The sequence below is a fragment of the Ceratotherium simum genome, chromosome 20 (assembly GCF_057802395.1).
Source record: "Ceratotherium simum simum isolate JZ-2026a chromosome 20, ASM5780239v1, whole genome shotgun sequence".
Lineage (NCBI taxonomy): Eukaryota > Metazoa > Chordata > Mammalia > Perissodactyla > Rhinocerotidae > Ceratotherium > Ceratotherium simum.
This window is the reverse complement of record NC_141919.1, coordinates 42737624-42755281: the sequence shown is the minus strand read 5'-3', so window position 1 is coordinate 42755281 and position 17658 is coordinate 42737624. Positions and strand designations below refer to the sequence as shown.

Sequence of the window (17658 nt, the reverse complement as noted above, 5' to 3'; positions counted from 1 at the left end):
ATCCTTTTGGAAAATATACCACTGTAATCTATAAAATCTTTCTTGTGGATACAAACACACACCAAAAAATAAAACAAAGTATTAGTTTCCACCCAGTTAGGAGACACTTATGTAACTGTAAGTTAATGGTAAAGATTTTCTTCAACGTGCTGAGAATTTCACGAACACATGCAACTAATTCAATATTAACTTCAGAGCATGTTAACAAGGAAAAAAGACAATTCATTTCATAGATGTCTGATTAAACAGTATTATAGTTTTACCAGAATTGTATTTATTCCTTTAAGAGTTATTTCCCTGTACTGAGCTGGGGATGAGGGGAGGAGTTGAAGGAGGATGACAACAAACCCAATCTTCCCACTGTTGATTCAGACAGTGATTAATCTATTTTAGATGAGGTGGACTCTTTCTTTCTTTTCCCTTCATTTATTCTTCCCTCAGCCCCTTGGCTCCATTTCTTCAAACTGCTTTTCTTTCTTCTTCCCATGAGTTCCACTCAGGTCTAGAGAATAGTTTTAAGTTGAAATTAGGACCCCAGGCCTGATGTTATATAAAATGTGGGGGCAGGGATTAGGGCATATAATTATACAAGCTAATGATAAGATAATATATAGATTCAGGCCTTCTTTCCCAACCCCCAGTTATTATCATGCAAAGTATAGAACTTGGACATATTATACAGGCTATACAGGGAGATAAACAGGTCAGGTTTTCTGTTCTTTGCCATTAATCATTTATCAACACTCAAGGACACTCTGACGGAACCCTGATTTACTTCACCCCTCACTTTCTAGTCCTTTTGCTTTGTGACTATCTGTCTCTTTTCCCTCCATCCCACTCCACCCTCCTGCAATTCTAACTCTTACCTCTGCCTCCACTTTCTTGCATTCTCAAAGATAACGACTAGTAGTAAATAAACAGGTAAAGGAATTCTTTTTAGAAAGGCATGAGCTTCAAGAGAAGATATATTACATTGTGTAAGAAATGTAAGTACTGTCTAGGAAGTTGGCACCATCTTTCAAGATTAAAAGAAGAAATTTAGGCTGGAAAAGAACCTAGGTCAAGTGAATATTGTCTCTATCTATATGTCAAGTCCATCTTGAGGACCACACTTTAACTTGGAGGAAGAAATAAATGCTATGAATAAAACTGTATTTTAGCCTCCTGAATATTATTAAAATATGGAGTTTAATAAAGTGGTCTTCATCTATAAAGCAGAAGCATTGACAGCACTTGGTCTTCTGGTTAAACTATCTAAATCCTCATAGACAGATCCCTGATAAAGGCTCGACTATCTTTACCGGCAGCAATGCATGTGTGGTCCAAGAACTGTATCGCCAGCAAATGAAGAGTAGGGGCTTGTTCTAATTTTATATACAGCTGCTCTTTTTGAGAGTCATCATACACCTCAAAGAAGGACCTTAGCTTTACTCAGTACCTCCTTTCCTGGACAGGATGTTTATCCTACACTCTTCTATTCTAACACGAAGTGAAAGCTCATTCAAACCGTGCAGCTTTATTTGAAAGCATTTCTGACTTCCTTCTTATCCTAAAAGGATGCTTAAAAAAATAAAAAATAAACAAGAAAGCTGCAATATGCATATATTAAAAAAGAGAAAGACATAAAATTGCCTAATATCTAATACAGAACACTGGAACACAAATCGAAAAAGGCATGCGGGCAAGTAATGGATCTACATTCATCTCTTTCACTCAGATCAAAGAGAGGGAGCTCTCAATGACTCATACATACCAGACAGAGTTTAATGTTATAAAGAAACGTGCCATAGATGCGGCAGTGATGGCAAAGAAATGAGTCTTTCGGAAGCAGAAAGATTTAAGAGGAAAGGAGATCGTGCCATATCGCAAACTCTGATAGTACGGTTCCAACCCTCCCACGTTGCGCTCTCCCCATCTCTTTTTGCTTCTTGCATTTCCCTTCGCCGCCAGTGTTAAGTGTGTACCTCCCCGCACAACTTACCTTGAAACGGGACTCCATTGAGCTCTCGAGAGTGACACAAGTTTCTAACCAATCACATCACGCAGCCTCGTCTGGGCGGCCTCAATGGAGGCGTCTGGACCAATCAGGATCCTGGGGAGATGAGCAAGTTGCGTTGTGGCGCGACTCGGCGTATACTTCCGCGCGTGCTGCCCGGGATAGGAGCCTGGCAGAGCAGCTGCACACACGGCAGTGCGGAGGCAGAGAAGGGGTTGGTGATACGGTGCTATAAATCTGTGGTCCAGTCCACCTCCGTTTTAAGACGTCCTCCCCCCTTATTTCTGTTCTCAGTTAGGGATGCAGCAGCCTACTCCTGTAGCGACCTACTAAAAAGCAACAAGGAGAAAGACATCGTCTTTTTGAAAAAACCTTCTTTCGTCTCTTTTCTTTGTTCCTTCGTTTGTTTTTCTTGCCCCTTTTTGTTTAGTTGAACGGCAATAGGAGGGTAGTCTCTCCGTCTTTTAAAACTCTCTTTTTTAAGTTTCCCCTCCCCTTTCATATTTTTTTTTTCGCCATTTCTTTTAGCGTTGGACTTTGGGGTCGAAAGCATTTCTTTTTATTTGCTTCTTTTAAGCCGAGCACAGTTTAGGTTTCGTGCTGTCTTAAGAGAACTATCCAGCAGCTTCTTGCTCATCCTTATTGGGAGAACTGCACCGTTACTTTAAAAACACACATACACAAAAACCTTAAGGGAGAAAGGTAAGTTTCGGTTTGGTTTCTTTAATCATTAGTTGCAGCGATGCGCTGGCAAAACCAGAAAACCTGTAAGTGAGCGGAATACAGAATATGAAGTTAATTGCACATGTTTGTCTCATATCAAAGCTACTGCTCTGCTTTTTAATTCTAGAGAGCTAGACTAAAAGACGATGGACGCGTGCTTGACGTACTGAATATTCGCAAATGTCAGTGGCAGAAACTTAAGTGGTAAATGTGGCCAGGGTAGAGCAGGGGTACAGTGGGAGTCTAGATGTTGAGTGAGCTTCGGGATTGAGGTTGCAAGTTCATTTCGTGGGAAGAGAGGGATAACTTGGGTTTTGGGGGATGCATGCCTCTACTTTCGCAAAGCAACCGAAGGACCAGAGAGGCTTTAATACTGTTAAGGGGAATCAGAAGCCCGGACTTGTAGATTAGACCAGCGAAAATCCCAGACTTAATTGCATTAACCAGATAACATGTGCTGAGGAGATGAGATGGCCAGATGGAATTTAGATGCTGCACCAGGCAGCGAGTTGTAGTTGACTGAAAAAAGTACATGCTGCCTGAGGGCTGGGGCTGGGCTGGGGCTGGGGTGGGTAGAAGCTGTCAAAACTCATCATTGCTAGGTGTGCGGGCTGTAATTCACGGGCGCCAGTGACCGTGATTCTTTTTTAAAAGAAGATAGCCAATTTGGGGCCGAATTCTTAAGCCTGTACCGGATATGAGATTCCCTTTGTTCAGAAAAGCGTAAATAAGATCCTGGGAGCTGTGTCTGTGCAGCGGCGGCTGCCTGGGAGCCTCGCTGTGCTGGGCGCTGGGAAGTGGATTCCAAGCCCTGTCCTTGGTCCTACGCGGCTGACTTCGCCTTCGGGGCGAGGGGGAGCCCCTTCGCAGCCCCGAGGCTTCGCAGCCACCCCGGGAGCCAACTCGGCGACGTAGTCTTCACCCCTTCCCTTACCGCCCCCCTCCCCTTTTTTTTCGAATAGCTATTGTTAAACTGACGCCGGGAGAAAGATGGTTGGGGATGAGACGTTGGGCAGACACATGCTTCATTTTAACTTTTGTGATTTCTCAGGGTTTAGGAGAAACCAGCTGGCTTTTACTGCGAAAAAAAAGAATCCAGGGTAGATGTGGGAAAGAGGGAGGGCGTTCGAGGGGCGGGGAGGGCGGAGCGGGTGGTGGTGGCGGTGAATGAGGGGCTGCCTTTGCCTAAGAGAAGTTTAAATTATTGGCAGGAGGAGGTGTGGGTGAGTGTGTGCGTGAGAGCGCCCGTGTGGGGCTTGAGAGGGAGACGATGGGGGAAAGGTACAAAGCCGGCCGGGGTTGTGAATTTCTCGCTGCTCTCCACCCCACCCACTCTCCGGGTTCGAAAAGCCAACGCGCGGCCAGCCTCCTCCAGACTCGACTCTCCCATCTCTGGGGCGGTGGGGACTGGGGATGGCAAGGTGGCAGTGCCCACCATGGGAGCTCCGCCGCGAACAGGACCTCTGGTGGCCATTGTTGCTTAATTTATGCCCAGCACGTTGCTACGTACCCACCTATTTCACGTCTGTAAAGAATTAATATGAGAGCTATACAACTGTGGCAAATTGGAGGTTGGATAGGTTCCCCGTTTTCCATTTTCAAGTACGGGTTAGCGAGACTGATGTGGAGACTGGGTATTTTCTCTTGTGATTACCAGCTGCAGATCTGGCTTTATTGTGGTGCGAGTGAGAGCAATAGTCAACCGTTTAGTATCTACTCTTAACACTGCTGGGCCGGGAGGGGTGTCTCTCTGTACTTTCTCCCCAAAATGCATGCGTTCTCTCCCCTCCCCCACTCATGTACAAACATTTCTGTTGGTTAAGATTCTAAACCTTCAGCCCTTCCCCACACCCCTATTTATTATACCCATCCTCTGGATGTTGGGAGTGGGAGGGAGATGGAGATGGTTAATTTCTTAGGCCTACACTGCAACCTATGAGATATAAGCTTAAAATGGGGGGGAGGGGGAGGTGCAGAGCAGACAATAGTTACCGAATAAATTATTTTCCTATTTGAAAATCAGTTCTTAAAGGTCAGGAAAAAGGCATGCATGTTTTGGGGATGGAAGCGTAGGAAATCTCTTTGGGCCGGCAAGACTTCTTTAGTAAAATGGCTTCTTAAATGGGACATCTGAAAGATTTGTCAGAATCTGAACAAATAAGTTTGCAAAAAAAGATGTTGAGTATTTAAAAGTCGCCTTTTGGGGCGTGTTAAAGAAATTAACTGTCTCCCTTAGTTATTGCTGTCATTCCTTGTGTTTGTCTTACATCAGGCACTCCTGAGTTCCCCTTAGCTCTTTTCACCGACTGCTTGGGCATCCCCATTTTATTAAGCCAATCTGTTCTGGAGTTCTCCACTAAAACGCAAGGTTTGCAGGTAGAAGAGGTTTGGAAGACTTGGGGAACTCGGTTGAGAGAGAGGTCTCCCATAACTTCAAGAAGTCAGCTGCAGGAAGCAGGGCCTTCTAAGAGTTTTAGGTTTGGACTGGCAAATTTGGTAGGCCCATTTTTGCCTAACGTTTGGAAACAGGCGTTTTTAGCAATCCCGCCTGCCTGGGATGGGAAGATTATAATTAACGGTTTAGAGGAAGGTCAAAGAGGCGCAGGCGCTTTGAGCGGTTTTCCCAGGAACCCGTACAAAGTCAATTAAGGTCATTTAATTGCTAATCGGATACGGGGTGACAACAGAAATGTTAATATAGAATCAATTAGCTCTTTCTGGTGTCCCCAGTCTAGGTCCCCCTAAATTGAGGCATGGACTGTCTCCATTTCGATCGTGGTTGAGCCCCCTACTTTACCGTGCCTGAGCTGACTTCGCCCAAGAGGGCAATTTTGCCTCCCCCACCGGCCCGGGGTTAGAGGAGTCCTTCCCGGCTTCTCCCCCAGCCCCGCCCGTCGCGTGGGGGCGGGGAGCGCTGGGCGCCCTTAGCGGACCTTGCTGCATCAAACCCGCATCATGCCCTTGAAGCTGTAACCTCGGTCACGTTCTTGCGGCGACTCAGTCGCCCACTGCTCAGTTCCTTTCTCTTACCTCCTGCGATTTCAGGTAGGTATGACAGGTGATTTTTTAAACGTAGCCTTTTAGGGGGAAGGGTTAAAACGGAAGCCTTTGCAATGAAAAAAAACCCCAGAAACCCACAACCCAACACGACAGGTGCTCTCCTAATTAAGCGGCTGAGCAGGTGTAAAAACGTGCTCCCGCGGCGGGGCTCGGGGTCGGTTTTGACTCCCAGTCGTGGGGCTGGGTCTGAGGACAGGCACAGGTTTTTCTGGGGAAAAGCGATTGAGCCGGGCGTGGGGGCGGGCGAAGGAGAGGCACCGGTGGGACGCCCCCTCGGTGAAGAGTTGGCCATTTCGGGGCTTCGGTGGGGGGCGTTGGAAGGATGCGGCGAGCGGCAGGCACTTGTATAGTTGAGTGCAGAATTTCCTACTTTGCATTTGAAGCAGAGTATAGCACCCCGCACAGGTACCTGGGGCTTCTCTGAACGTCAAATTCCATCTAGAGAGGCAGAGAGGGGCGGCGGGGGCTAAGCCTTTAGTTTTCCGCCAAGGGACAGGACCCTTCGGTTGTGAAGTAGGGAAAAAAAGAGCCTTTTAACTCCGCTTGCAATATATGGGTACATGTATGTATATAGATGTATTTGATACACATATATATCAAAGTAACCCCCGCGCGAATCGCTCCGGCTCCCGGTTGGCGCCCCGAGCCCCGGGGTTTGCAAACTCGCACCTGGAATCCGCCGCCCCTGGGCGCGCGTGGCTGTGCGCGCGGCCTGGGGAATCTGGGCAGGGAGCTCGCTGGGCAGCGGAGGCCGGGAGGGACGGAGCCCGGCGGCTGCAGCCGGGCGTCTCCTCGCCGGCCCCGACCAGCGGGGCGGCCGGGCAGGGCACGCGCCGGCGGCGGTGGATGCGGCGCCGCGAACTCGCCGCCGGCCCCGCCTCCTGGCGCTCTTCCAGGCAAGCCCCTCCTCCCCGCCCCGCTACAAACGGCGGGCCCGCGGCGCCGGGGCGTCACTGAGGCAGCTGCCGGCCCGGTGAGGAGGCCGGCGCGGTGCGGGTGGGGCGGGGGTGCCACCGGCTTCCAGCCCGCCTTCCCGCCACCGCCAGGACTGGGGACGCCGCCGCCACCGCCTCTCCGCCGAGCCCGCCCGGAGCGGCTCCTCCGCGGCTGTGCTGCCGGCCGGCGGCGCGAGCCGTAGCCGCCGCAGCGCCAGGGGCAGCAGGCAAGTGCGGGGGGCGCGGGGAGGGCGGGCGTGCCGCGCCCCGCCCGGCTCTCTTTTGGCCGCCGAGGCGAAGGCTGTGCGCGCCGCCGCGGCGCCGTGCGGACCCCGGCCTCGGCTCGGCGGGAGCCCTCGTCCGGGCTCAGGGCGGGCACGCGGGTGGGGGCGCGGAGGTGGTGCACGCGAAGTTCCTGGAGCTCGGCCCCTCGCGGCGGGAGTGGAGGGCATTGGGCGCCTCGGGAGGTGGCACCGCCCCTCCCGTGGGCACAAGCCGGTTGGGGGCGGCGGGAGCCGAGCGGGGCCAGTCGCGCCCGGCAGCGTGCACAGGCGTGGACGTGCCCGGGGCCGGCCGCGTGTAGCGCGAGAGGAACTGCGCCCAGACGCAGGTGAGTGTATTGGAGGGAAAGTGGGGGAGGGGGCTTTTCTAGAAAAAGGGCAGGCTTCCTGTGGTGGCCTGGCGACCTGGCCCGGTGGGAGCTGTGTGCACTGGTTCTCCAGCTGGGTGGTGGCTGGTGGCGTGCCCACTTGCTCCGGCGCCTCCTCGCGCGCGGTCTTTGGAGCTCCCAGGGCGTCTGGAGACTTGCAGCGGCCGCGCAGCGCGCGGAGGTGGCAGGGGACCGTGGGCGCCCGGGGCCGAGCAGAGGGTCCCCCGGGCCGCGCTCCCCCCTCCGCGGTGTTAGGGGAGGCCGGGCGCAGCTGCGCGAGGTCGCCACTCGTGGTCGCATCCCGGGTTTGCGCGCGAGCGGTGCGCTGGGCGGGAATCGCGGGGCGCGCCGGGCCGCCGGGCGAGGCCGGCTCCGGGCTCTGGCTCGCTCGCGGGGCTTGCGGCGGCTGCGCCTCCAGCTCGGCCGGGAGCACTGGGGGACGAGCACGGACGAGCGCGCGTGCACTGGGGGGATTGGCGGAGTCTCGCGCAGACCGGCATCGGTCCACCAGCAGGTGCTCCTCCAGCGGTCGTGACAATGACCAGCAAACATCCTTTCCAAGGCGTTTCCTTAAAAGCCTACTTGTTATCCTAGAGGGCCGGAGCGCAAAACCTTGCCTCTGGATGTGAGCTGCGAGCACGGAGTTAGAGCTGTCTAGGTGGTCATTCAAAATAGTGTGCCTTTTAAAAGATCATCTTTATGATGAAATTTCCATCCCCTGTCTTCTCTTTTCATTTTCTGAAATGTGAGAAAGGGAGGATTTGTTACCGGTTATCTACTCTCCTTTATATCCTCTCCAAAGAATGGTGCTTAACGATGCCAAATGAAATACCTCCGGCAAGGACAAAGAGCTTTTTAAAACTTAATTTTTTGCTGGAGCTATCCTAATAATTGTCTTCATAAAAATGTAGCTCAGCCTCCAAACCTATGGCAAATAAGTCCATTTAAAACCACTTGAATACCAGTTGGGGTGTAATTTCCCCATCCTCTTAAGTAAAATCGATTTGTTTGAAATACTGTTTAGTTGCCCTTGAAGACAGTTTTCTGAAGAATTGTTTCCTCCGAGTCGTTTGAATTTTTCATTTGTGCTGAGGTCGCTCTTTCTTGCGGAAGCTGACCTGGAGTCTCCATTTTGGTGAGCGAGTGGCAAAGCTTTCTGTGATCTACTTTTTCATCTGGATCTTTGGGTCTAGAAATGGTGACTATTTTGCTGGATGGACTAGAATGTTACTGCATTTGTTTTTGGGCTAGTCTTTATAAGAGGTTTGTAGGAATGTTCATATAACACTGCTCAGGTGTGTGTGGGGGTACACACTGAAAGAAACTTCCCTTGGAAATGGGGGAGGAAAAGGGGGCAAGAAGAAAACATCTGGACGATGTGGCTGGGGTGGGGTAGGAAAAATTAGATTATGAAGAAACACAATACATCCAGTTTTCTATGATTCCTCTGCTTTTTTCTTTTCATTCTTGAGAGCATATTTTTGTGTTTGTGTGATCAAAACTGGCCCCTTATGGCCTCTTTGGGTAACTTTGTGCTGCCACCTTTCGGGGAATGAGGTTTTTTATTTCCCCTTCAAAGACAGAGCCTTAGGCATTTAAAGCCCTCTCTTTCCCCTGTCTTGAGGTGTTTTCTCCACTCTGTAGTGTTTGCTCTTAGGGATCAAGTCCGGTCAGCTGTTTGGAGCTGCACACACTCTTTCCCCATGGTTCAAGAGAATTTTAGTTTAGGATATGCTGCTGGAGTAGAACAGGTACCTCAAAATGGTCAGTGTTGGCCAGGCCGTAGGGTATTGACTACTGAACCTTATTTTCCTTTTCTAGGCTCCGGATATGTTAGTTGTTCGAGATCGTGTTTTGGTTTTGGGTTTTTGGTTGGTTTGTTCCACTTAATGCTTCTCCACTAGAGAAACAAGGTCTTTCTCTGGGTTTCGGTGCTTTTAGTTAAGACCCAGCTCCCAGTGGCTTATGAAGAACAGTGCTGTCACTGGCATTTCTACCACTCCATTCCTTAATCCAGCCTTTTGGTTCTTTGAACGCAGACAGATGTTCCTGGCTGAATCTTTATCACTTTCAGCCATTCCAGCCTTCCGTGCTGCTTTTGTTAACGTGATTATAATTTTAAAAAATACTGCTTTTTCCCCCAACCTCTCTTTCTCTTCTTCTCTTCTAGAAGCAAGTCCCCGGTTCTCTTTAAGGACACAACAAAGCCATCCGGAATACCATGACTTCTAAGCTGGGATCAACCTTTTTCTCTTCCTTTGGGGGGGAAAAAAATTTTTTTTAAACCTGTGATGCTTTTCAGGTGTTAGTATCGCACAAGAGCAACACAGTGGCGAATTACCCTTCGGGTTCTTTTTCCCCAAAGAACTGGATACTCCGAAATAGCATCTTATCAAGACTGACTTGACCATTCGCCTTTTGATCGCTTGGCCTTGCGTGGTAGGGTCAGTTCTTTTGCTCTTATTTGAAATCCTGTTAAATCTACCACGTTATCACATTCTTATTGCCGTCTTTGTCACCAGTAATGTTTATTGGGAAGTAAGGGAGGCTAGAGATCTGCAGTACCTAGCCTGGTCAGATTATTTTTTTGATGGCCTTGGCGGGGGGCAGTATAGGTGAGGTGGTGTAGGCCTGGATGGTGTGCCACCCTGTGGAAAACGTGCCCATAGCAGTCTTCCCCAGTTCTTTCTGATTCTTTGGATACTCAGCTGGACAGGCTGATAATCATAATAAGCTACCACATTTGAGGTTTTTGTTTTTTTTAGTATGGCTCCTTGGTTGGAGGCAGGGCGGCTTTATAGTCGTGTGACCTGTGCAGTCATAACCTCTCCCCTTTCAAATTCTTAATTTTTGAACAAGGGGACCCTGTACTTTCATTTTTGCACTGGGACCCACAGATGATGTAGTTTATTCTGGTTAGAGGCTTTCTCGATTGTTAATATTTAGCTGCCAGCATTACTGCTTTATGCCAATATATTATAGAACTGTTGGAAATTGAAGGCTTTATGGGCTGGTGCTGCCACACCCAATTCTTGAATTAACTCTATGGCTGATATTAGATGCGTAGAATGTTCACTTGCTTTGGCCAGTTTCATTTTACATATGTGGAAGTCTTCACTGGTTCTGGTTACTCACAGAACCCACATGTTGTGTACTTTAATGCCAGATCCATTGTTTTATATGTTTCTAATTTGGGAAGAATGGTTATCGTCTATTTATTTGATTCTACATAGTTGGTTTTCTTGATTTCAGATAATATAAATCTGCTAAGTAGAAACAGAAGGCACTTAGGCTTGAAAGGCAGCAATTTGTTTTAAGGCTTTTGTGTATTAAAAGATACACTTTTATGGTTGAAATAGGATTGGTAACTTGGAATCTAAACTAAAAATAGGAAGTAGTATAGTAAAATCCTATAGAGGTTTTATGGAGTAGTTAGAAATTTTTCCGCTAATGGGAAATGAATAGATTTGGCTTTTAGCATGCGTGATGTGTATCATAACTTTAATTTTAGTAAGGTCACAGGAGAATTTTTTTAAGGGAAGATGACTTTCTTTATCTATAGGATTGTATTCCCTTACCTAAAACAAAACAAAAGGCGACTCTTCTGTGAGTAATACTGTGCTAGGTACATTCCCATGGGCATCCTCCCCTTCAGTACCAGTGCTGAGTTTCCAGAAATTGGTCTACATAAAAATATTTATTTTGGGTAAAGCTGGTAGTATTTATTTTTTCAGAGTTATGGGTTAGGTTTTTAGTGCATCAATTTCATTGATACTCTTAACTGCATGTTTCCCTTTTGAATGTTGCTGAATCGTTTTGTGTGATGACAGTTAAGGGAAGGGTTTTCCCTGTAAGAAGTCTTCATGCAGAGAAGGATAGATGCTTAAGGAAGGAGTGGAATAGGAGAAATAACCTAGAGCGTCAAAGGATAGATGGCATGGGTTTAAAACCAAACCAGTTTAGAGGTTGTCTTATTAATTGCACGTAACTGTGTTGTTGTTTTTTTTTTTAACTTGCACTTTCCTAATGCTTGTCTATATTACTCATTTCCATTTTCTCACTTTCTGCCTGAAAATAAATAGATTTGACAGGCAAGACCTCCTTTCCCACTTTTAGAAATCCTTTATTTGAAAAAAACTTGACAGTTTTTCTCAGACTTATTGTGAGACAGTTGTCGTAAAATGTTAAATTTTTTTTTTTAAACATGTTGAAGGTTTTAAACGCTTTAGATAAGTTTTGAACTTCTAGGTTGAGGTATCTGTATATTTTTCCCTTGTCTAATCTCATAATGATAGATTCATATTAGCCTTTTTACCTCGAATTAAAAAAAGTCTGTCTCATAAAAAGGAAATTTATGTTCTACATGACTAGCTTTTCTTTTCCTGTAGAATTTTTGTTGTTGTGGGCTGTATTACCGGAGATGATTTCAGCAACTTTAAAGACTCTTATTAATGGAATATTACAGAAATCCCTATTTTCATAGATATCAAATGGAGTAACTGTTCTTTCAGGATGAGTTTTCATTTTACTTCATTTTGCTTTTGGTTAGCAGTGGTCAAACTCACTTCAAGCTTCAGTCATTATTTTCTTGACTAATTTTATCTGCTATGAGAATAATGGCCGTTGTTGTTTTAGAATTCTTAGCTTTCCTGTATTTGCTTATTATGGAGTCACTGTAAAATTGAAATTTCTTGTTAATATTGAGGAGTTCTGAGTCTCTTTGAGCATCTGAAGAAAGCAGTGGCCCTCTCTAGAGAAAGGCACATACACAGAAATTTCCATACAGTTTTTACCATCTTGCCTTCTGGAGTAAAGAGTGTTAAAATAAGGTTCTATTTGGGAAATAGCTCTTGGAAAATTGGAGTTGTCTTCTTACCCTGATGAGAGCAGGGCAGAGTCATTCTGATCGGTTCTTGTCTGCTGTAGTGTTCTCAATGTGGGCCTTGATCTTTCATGGAAGGCGGACTGGAAGCTTTCTCGTCTCCTCATGGTGTGTTTTAAAGTCCATTCTGATTTTGTAAACAAATATTACACATGTTAAGGTCTTCTTGTGAGCACAGTGCTGCCAGCTTAGCTACTGCCTTGTCTTGCCTCAGTAGATTTTGTCACTTGGATTGAAATTCTTAATTTAGCAGAGCCAGGTGGAAAATACTAGGCTGGAAGTCTGAAGTTTCTCTAGTTTTGGCTCAATTACTTATGTCCTTGGTTCCTTAACCTTATTTGAATTTAAAACCTGACCCTCCACATCTCAAGGACGGAGTAAAGAAGAGCAAATTGAGGTATGAGATTTTTGGCAGTGGAATGACGATGTTTACTGAGTTGGAAAGGTGGTAATAGGTGGTCCCCATAGATTAGTTATATATATTTGGCCTTCAATGTGTTATTATGAACCATTGTTTTTAGTGATTCTTTATAACATACCATCATGTAATGTATATTTCTATCATGGAGAAAGAGAAAATTCCAAAACTGCAGGGAGGTTTTTGGGAGAATTGTGACTTTGAACGTTTCGGTATGGAAGTAGATATAAATGTATCTGTGAGGATAGAATTTGGAAGGAAGCTTAAAATGCATTTTTTCTTGAAAGTATAAATAATGCTAAAAGATTACATGTGAAATTATGAGAATTTAGCCAGCTACCATTCCAGGAATATAAATGTCTTAATTTAAATTTTCCATCTTTTTTCAATGAGAAATCAAATTTTTAAATTTAAGCATTTACATTAAAATAATCAGTCCATATTTTCCTGATTTGAATTTTGTTTAATCTCTTATCGAGGATCTATTCCAATGCATCACAAAATGGAGTTTACACAGAAATACATTTTTTTCCTGCTTGTTTCAATTCCCTCTCGCCACCCCAAGTGAAAAGTCACTGATGGATGCCTTGTCAAGTAAGTTATTGGAAATTGCTCACTTGTTCAGTTCTTAAAGGATGTTTAACACCTTTTTTATTCTTTAGGCATCATTTGTGTATATCAGAAGTACAAGAGGTATTTCTCAAAGCAAATAAATCACAGTGTATTTGAAAATAAATTCAGTGAATTGGGTAAGGAGGGAGAAATATTCCTGGAATTGATCGTACTTGATCTTGAGTTTCCTCTGAACTCATTTTCAAAAGTGAGATTTTCCTGTTTCACTGATGCTGCCTCTCTCTGCTGGAGGTACCTCTGGTGACGTGAGGACCACCCGCCTTTATTGCAGAGCTATCCAGAACATTTAAAATATATAGTTTATTATGGAGTGAGCAATTTTTTATCACTTATTCCCAGGTAAGGCCTATTTCTGTAACATCACTGTCTCTCCCCTACGTGCTTCTTATTGGTTGCTGGCTTATTTTGTTTAAACCCTTAGGGTCCTTTCTGGCCTCTGGCTGTGAATGACTCATGGGCTTTTTCCAAATACCAGGTCATCAGTGCTTTTGACTTTCATCCCTTCCCTGCCATTGTCTCTGCAAGGAACTTGAACTACTCACAGCATTCCTCTCCTTTCTGACACCTCTGTGCTAGCCCTCTGTCCCTGAGTCTCCTAAGCTTCTGAGCCCTGTGCTAGTTCTACGTCGAGCCTGGCAATTCTGGGACATGAGTTCCTTTATTTTCTTTCTGGCTCCCACTTTTGCATTGGCTCTTAAGAGTATTGTTACATTTTACTCACTGAAGAATATCTTCTGTGACTGAGTTGCTGCTATTGGAGGATGAAGGGGAGAAATGGGTATCAAAGGACTGATAGTTTCTGCCACAGGTCCCAAATGGTGGCCCATGGGCTGCGTATGGTCTGTAGCTATTTTATTTGGCCTAAACTGTATTTAAAAAAAAAATGAATTATTGATTTAGGTGTTGGGAAATATCGTGTAAAGATCTAGAGCCATATTTCGTGTCTCTTGAAAAATTGGAAGGGTGGAGCAACGCTGAGCACATATTGGTCACCTGCACCCTTTATATGGAGGGAGGTTTGTTTCACTTCAGAATAAAATACTGCCTGGTGTTTGTGGGTGTTTGAGTTTGTGACTCTGCTACAGTTCCTAACGCCGTGGAAATTAAAAAAATTTACTCAAGTATAAAGACAAAGGTGGTAGTTCTAAAGACTTCATATTCTTTTGATTTTCTTTGTGTTTGCAAATAATATTTGAATTATGTTAGATGGCTCCTTATGAATTTGGATCTTGTAGTCTCCTTTATGTCCATTAGAGAAGTCTTGTCTTGGACCTCTCCTTCCTTAATCCCTGGTGGCAAGACAGTTTCTCCTTCCTTTACAAGATGTGCTTCCATCAGTTCCCCTTCCCTTTCCTCTCCCCCTGGGATTTTAGACCTGCTCTCATTGGGAACAGGAATTTCTTCCTGCCCGTTGCCGGCTTGTGTTTGTTCGGGTGCTTTGGGGTCAGCAGAAGTTGCTTGGTGCTGTGAAAACGAATAGGATTGTTACGAGCTGTTAAAAGAGGCCGGTGACCCACCTGGGCACCTCGTTGCTGATGGTGTCAGCTTAGAAAAGACTTTCTCCCCTCAGATCGCTGTAAAAAAGAGCTGATATGAGAGGTTACCTGGTGTGAGGTTTATATGTGTGTTGTTTCTCTCTCTCTTCCCCCTTGTTTTTTTCAGTTTTCAGCCTTTTCTCCCCCTCTCTAGAAACAGTGGGGCAGCTTCAGCAAAGCTTTCTCCCACGTGTGCAGTAGAGCAAGCTGATGCGCCAGCAGAAGGAGAAAGAGGCTCCACTTGTCATGTTTGGACCAATGCTGTAATTTTATTTCACAATAAGGAAGGTGGATATTATTAATCTACTCCTGAGCATAATAGCCCGATTTGAATAGCAGAGAGCAACTTTGGTGTGTGTTAATGTCTAGTGAGATGAATACAGATGAATGCTAAGTAGGTAGAAAAATGTCAGTGTAGAGCCTTCCTTTTGGTGACTTTAAGCACTTACATTTCTAGTTAACTTTTTGTTCAGCCTGGCAACAAATATGAAGATCTCTTTTATCAACCCAGCGTTAGTGTAGCTTCTGAGGACGGAACAATGCCTATAAAGCCCTGCTCTCCTGGCAGCCACTTGAGCTGGGCCAGTCATAACGAGGAATTAGAGTGTGTTCCCTGTATTGAACATCTTAGCAAAACCCTTCAGAATAATAGCAGCTTAATGCTGGCAGTTTTAAAAATTGGCACAGTCGCCAGCCCAGCCAAACTTTTTTGACATTTGGGGTGTGAGTAAAAGTGTATGCTTATTTGAAAAAACTAATTTTGAATTGACTGTGTGTATGTTTAAAAAAAAATTATTGCAGATATATTCTGACCTTATTTGTAAGAGGCACTTAAAAATAACTCTTGGTACCAAGCATCTTCCTTGATTAATATTCTTTTAGATGAATACGTTGCTTATTTTGATGTGCCCTGGAGCATCTGGTGGAGGGGTTTGCAGGGTGTCTTTGTTGTTGGATGGGGGTGGGGAATTGAGAAGTGGTAAAAACAAAACAAAACTGTGTTTTATCTCCCTAAAGGTAGAGAAGCATTGCCATGTAGCTTCTTACTGTGTGATAAGAAAGACTTTGGTATATGTGGGTTGGTGGTTAACTTGGAGTCTAGACCTTTTCCAAATTCATCTAAAGTTGTTTCTTTTGGTTTTGTTAAAGGTTCTTAAAAAACAAGTCTTCAAGTTTTTTTATATTGGGACTAAGCTCAGAAACCAGGAATATTGTGTAATACTTATTGTTTCCTCACACATTAATACTAAATGCTGAGGTCCTGAGAGCTTTAGAGAAGTTTATAAAGCATCCTTGTCCTCATATTCCTTGGTCTGTCTGCTCAAGGAGATGCGGCAGAAAATGATAATTTAAAAGATGTCACAAGCGTGTCCTCACCTCCCCCGGTTTAATAGTGTTTGAGGAATTGAGAAAAGAGACCTAGCTCTATAGTCTGGCCATGAGGGGTATGTCCAGGTCGTGGATAGTGCTTTGGGGATGGGAGTATGTGGCTTTTCTTGTCAGTTTTGTGTCTATTTATTTGCTTGGTTTTTGTGTTTCCCCTTCCTCCCATGTCATTTTTGTTCAGTTTGATTCTCTTTCGTGGTATGAGTAAATATTTCCTGGTTTGCCAGGAGCCAGTCACAGGTGAAGAATATTTATGCAGTGCAGAACCTGCCAAGTTTTAAGTTGTGGATGGAGAGAGACACCACTGTGACTGTCCTAATTCTGCTGTTGTCCCAGGAAGAACGGATCCCAGGCACATGGCGTGTGGAGCTACATGAAGCCCCCAGCCTTGCCCCCAGAGTTTTATTCTCTCGATGGCATGATGTGCCAGCAGCCTCCTCTGGGCATAACATTTATTTTTCAAAACACTTAGGAAAAAGTCATCAAGATTATAACGTTTCTTTGGCTCGTTCCCTCTTAGTTTAGTTCCATTAGCAGAAAGCAAGTAAGGGTCAGAGCTGGGATGCCTTTAAGAGCACGGATCTGCACCTTCTCCTTGAGTCTGCCACATGCCTGAGACCATATCTGCTAGGAACATGGGTTCTCAAGGCTGCTGATCATATGTAGCTTTCTCATGCCCGTTCTTGGTGTTCTCAGGTCTGCCTGTTGCTTTTCTGCATTAATGGCATTTACATTACTTTGTTTCTTTCTTCTGAAAGGTGATTGAACGGCATGTATGCTGCTTCGTCTTGTTGGTTTGCTGGAGAGGCTCATTCCCTCAGTTGGAACTGGCTGTTTGGGAATAATATGTATCCTTGCTTCTTGGACTTGCTTTTAAAAAAGTTTGGCTAATCTATTGGTATTATTTTGTGGACAGTAGGGGGCAAAGTTTGATTTCATGGTGAACAACATAGTTTGTGATCTAGAGAGGAAAAGTGAAGAGAGTTTTTTTTCCCTTTTGTACAACTTATAAAGTAACTTCTAAGGCATGGCCTCTTAAGAATGCAGTTAGAGTAAAAAATTTTGTAGTGGATGGTCAAGTTGGCAACGTATTGGGAGGGGGCAGTAGGGAGCTGCCTGTTTTTAGTTGCTGATGGACCTGGCTATTAGGACAGAAAAACAGATGGAATCAGTAATTAAAGGTGGCATACCACCCACACTGATGGAACCAGGAGTTGAGAGCATTGGTGATGACACCCAGTGTTTCTGTTTCTTCCAGGACCTCACCACAGCTCCCTGGGAAATGAGTTTATAGGTGAGGATGATGAGGCTCAGACGCCAGGTGGTTTGCCCAAGGATTCAGCCTACCGAGGGGGAAAGTAGGACGTAGGTCTGTGATTCCTAGTTCAGTATCTTTGACCCTGGACTCAAGAATGATGTTCTTTCTACTGCTGGTAGTTCT

At 45.4% G+C, this 17658-nt stretch overlaps 1 protein-coding gene across 1 annotated transcript in view; it reads left to right on the top strand.

The window, feature by feature from the left end:
* The first annotated feature begins 2199 nt into the window (after positions 1-2199).
* Positions 2200-17658, top strand: part of ELAVL2 (ELAV like RNA binding protein 2) — a 129781-nt gene continuing 114322 nt past the window's right edge. Inside the window, exon 1 of the mRNA XM_087444686.1 lies at positions 2200-2698. The gene's annotated coding sequence lies outside the window, so the exon portion shown is untranslated. The remainder of the gene's footprint in view (positions 2699-17658) is intronic.